At 36.7% G+C, this 4430-nt stretch overlaps 1 non-coding gene across 1 annotated transcript; it reads right to left on the bottom strand.

Moving 5' to 3' along the window:
- Positions 1–4061: 4061 nt before the first annotated feature.
- On the bottom strand, positions 4062–4134 carry Trnav-aac (transfer RNA valine (anticodon AAC)). Its single transcript has one exon. It is a non-coding gene; the product is annotated as a tRNA-Val (tRNA).
- Positions 4135–4430: the final 296 nt, after the last annotated feature.

Below are 4430 nucleotides of genomic sequence, written 5' to 3'. Positions count from 1 at the left end.
GTATTTAGTTTAAGGTATACAAAAGAATGATCACTAAAGGATGTATCTGCATAATAAATATTTTGCACATTGGAATGCAATTTTGAGGAAATCAAAAAATAATCTATTCTACTCTGCTTCATTTCCTAGTACAACTTGTTTTCTGGAGAAACTACGAGTACTAGGATTTCGTGATCTCCATAAATCGGTAATATTCCTATCATGAATAATTTTATAAAGTTCACGCACTGCTACATCATCAATATGTAAGGCTTTGTTATGTCGATCAATACCTGCTAAAGTTGTATTAAAATCACCAGCCAGGATAGTGCTATCACTAGTACTGTTATGTAAATATGTATTTAGCTTCATGAAAAAGTTAAACCTTTCCTTCACAACATTTGGAGCATAAATATTGATTAAATCAATCACTTTATCATCAATAGCTATTTTAAGATGTAAAATCCTACCCTTTTCAATCATTTCTTGTGTCACCTGATTTCTCAATTCTCTCACTACTAAAACAGCAACACCTGCCCTCCTATTGTCTGCATTACTATAAAATATGTCACCATTCCAAATCTCATTTTCTCTAATACTTTCAGCAAACTCATCATCCCAAAAGGTTTCTTGCAATAATAAAATATGGCCTCTTTTCTCTTTAAATATTTCTAAAACAGACTTTAGTTTATTCAAATTACGCAAGCCATTTACATTTAGAGATACAATATTTAAAGCCATGATTATGATGAGTGTATTGAAAGTATTAAAAAATGTTGAGTGTTTGATCATTTCTTAATAGGTGTTCGTCGCATGCTATTCATTTTCAGGTTAGGTACTGGATTAAACCTTCTCCTTCTCCTTTGTACTACTTTGAAATTTTCGATATTAGTACCGTTTTCTTGACATGTACGTGATTCGTTTGATCTTTCAACAACGTCTGCAACCATCTTCCTGTCATCATCTGAATCTGTCCCCGATCCATCTCCAATTGTATGATTGTTGTTTACTTCCTCCTCAGATTCTATTTCTACATTGGTCATATCAACTCCACTTCTTTCTTTTTCTTCCCACTTTCTCCACTCTCGTTATCTTGTTTTGCATTCTCAATTTCTTCTTTATCATCTTCGTCACTCGGTATCTCCAATATGTCTTCCCTCGTATCATCATCAACTTGCGAATGAATCCCTGCAATGGCCTCTCTGTAACACATACATGTTTGCGCCTCTTTGTGGCATTTGTCGCATATCCTGCATGTACACATTAGAGGAAAACTTCCACAACTGTCACATCTTTGCCTTGTGCAATTTTTTTGCTACATGGCCTTGCTCCCCACACTTGTAGCATACAAAATCAGGGCAGTCTTTTATAACATGTCCCGGATCTAGACATCTAGAACCACACCTTAACTTGGTTATCGTGTAATACTCTAAAGTATTGCTGACCATTGACAGTCTGAAATTTCAGACTGTAAGCAAGGATTTTACCTGCTGTGGAAATTTACATTTGACATAACGAGTCCCATCAGCCACACTAGTCCCAGGATAATATCTGCGTTGAATGGAGAAAGAAGTTCTACTCCGTATTCACCGAGCTTCATCCTTATATCATCATCGGTGATGTATGCTGGTAAATGAAGAATTGACACAATAATAGTGTCTGAATATAAGAGAGTACAATCAAAGTGTTCACTTCCAATATCAATTCCACACAAGATATTATATGCTACTTCCTTGCTCGGTAGTGTGACCTCATACAAATTTGCACCTTTGGGCACAACAGCATAGACCGACATATCTCCGGTTATTCTTCTACACTTCTAACAATATCACTTGCCCTTTATTTTCTTCACATCCTTTACATCAATCACCACGGTACATTCTTTCCCAAAACGACGAGAAGCTCCTGTCTGTCTATCGATGTTACTCGACATGCCATTCTTATGTTAGCTATTCCACTGGTGTCATTAGAGTGTGAGTCAGCTCCTTGTGCTGCACGTGCAGCACGACCAGGCTTTGTATTCATTGTCACAGAAAATAGTATTTTGTGTGGTGGATAAAGTTATCCACACACTCAAAATATATCTCACTTATATATGAATGCGATCAACAAATCTTATAAACGTACCTGTAACAAATTAAAACAGCAAAAATGTCTATTAAAGGAAAATACTTGAAAATTCAGGGAGCGATCATCAAACGTGTTTTCCTTCTGATGTCATAACCGGAAGTCGCACGTTAGGCAGATGTGATAACCACTACATCACAGAACAACTGAACCTGAATTGATCAAACGAGCCTATACCTAGCTTCTTCTCCACTCTGAATGCTGATTAACTTCAGTCTTGACACAATTCCATCTAGCTGAGAAAGATTAATTTCTTCATAACTTACAAATTTCAGACAATACCTTGCGCATATCTTTTGTTCGGAAAAATTGGTCAACGGCAAGTGCATTGTCAAATCTCACTGGCAACTTGGAGGCATATTTTACTTTCGCAGAAGTTGCCGAGGTGGACCGAATGTGTGAAAGGAATGCTATTTTTAGGAGAAGGAGCAGACTAATATACAGGAAAGGACGAAAGGGTATGGCGCAGTCTCTCGTTGATCTAAAATAAAATCTTTAGTACATATATACTGTATAGACTATGAAGAGAGACCTACCGTTCTAACGGTTAGAATTAACCCAAAGTGCAAACACGATTTACCGTAACAGAATCCTTAAAATCATAAAAATGTAGAGTCTGTATTGGATAGATTCCTTTAGTGTTGTATTTATTTAATTAGAGACATATATCTTGCATTTTGGACACGGTATATATGTTATTTTGTGCAGCTAGCTTATTCTTGTGCTACCCCCCCCCCCCCCCGCCAATAAAAATGAATTGAACATTGCACTCGCCACTGAAGACTACATTTTACAAATTCCAAAGGTTGGCGCAGGCTGAGCAAAGTGTGGTATGATGCTTGTAACCTCTTACATCTGTCTGAAATATTTGCAGGTTTTCTGAATAGGTGAGATCGGATCTTAGGCCTCACTTCATACCAATAGATTTGGGGACAGAGAGACCTAAAACTTACAGTTACACTTCAGTCCTCGCTGAGGTCAACCAGATTCAGTGTTTGTATGATCTGTTTACTACTGGCTTATTTGGTGAAGTACTTATTTTAATAATTATGAATTGGTAGACTATGCAATTTATTTGATGAAAATTTAAAGAGTTACCTCTGCTTGCCGTTTCATGGGCACGGTAACTTGCAAATTGATTGTAAAATTTACTGTTCTTTGGTCATGTAGACGCTGCTTGATTACCTCATCTACTTAGCTCGTTTACATTAGGAACACGAATAAAACGAGCCGATCCCGTGCAGGATTTCTTGAAATAAGGTGAATTAATATGTGGCAAAGAAGCGATAGATCAGTTATGGTAGAAGCGGCATAGTGCTGAATGCTTCTTTATAAAATAGAAGAAAATTGATTCTGGTCTGAGACGAGACTTATTTAACACGGATCAACCCAGTTAGCGAGTGTTATTGTCTATGTAATAAAGTATGTACAAAGATGAGATGCACAACTCAAATGCAAAAGAAGAAAGAATGAAGTGTAATTAATAAGGGAATAAAATGAATATAATATATATGTTAACAACTTTCCGACATTTGACAGAAAGAATAATAGATAAACATCTTAAAATAACCGTGTACATTTGGAAACGACCTTAAGGTAGATAGAAAGAGAATGGAAACATTCTTACGTTCATGAAATCTTGTGTAGAATTATGTCTACTAATGATATTTGTGCATTTTTCATTTAATACACTGCAATGTCGTCTTTCGCGACTTGAAACGCGAGCTAGTTCTTCTACCAGAGTTCTGACCCGGTTTGTCTACCCTGTAGAGAAATTTCATTCCAGGCATGGAGATGCATTTTAGTTTATAAGACAATGTACCTATGAATCTGATAGAGGAAATGGCTAAAAGTGAATTATTGACTTTCCCGTCTACTTTTCACTGAGATAGTAAACGAGAAACGCCTGGAAAAATGTATACCCCGACACAAACAAAATGTTTTTTTTTTCTTAACGTTTCCGATGAGGCTCGAACCAATGACCTTCTGCGTGTTAGGCAGATGTGATAACCGCTACACCACAGAAACAACTGCATTCCCTAAGGTCAAACAGCCTATACCTAGCTTGAAATCCATTTCGAATATAAATCAAAGTCAATCTTGGCACGATTTCAATCCATCTGGGAATGATTAAACTATTCTTAACTTACCTATTTCGGATAATATCTTGTGCCGTCCGCGCGTATATTTGTTTTGGACAAATGTAGTCAACGGCAAGTGCATTGTCAAATCCATCCCACAGCTTAGAAGTTAATACCTCAGACATATTTTTCTCTCGCAAAAATAGCCTAGGTGGACCGAAAGTGTCAAGATAATTCTTTTCA

Source organism: Sinohyriopsis cumingii, chromosome 1 (assembly GCF_028554795.1).
Source record: "Sinohyriopsis cumingii isolate HCF-2022 chromosome 1, ASM2855479v2, whole genome shotgun sequence".
In the NCBI taxonomy this organism is placed as follows: domain Eukaryota; kingdom Metazoa; phylum Mollusca; class Bivalvia; order Unionida; family Unionidae; genus Sinohyriopsis; species Sinohyriopsis cumingii.
This window is presented reverse-complemented; position numbering and strand designations above follow the sequence as displayed.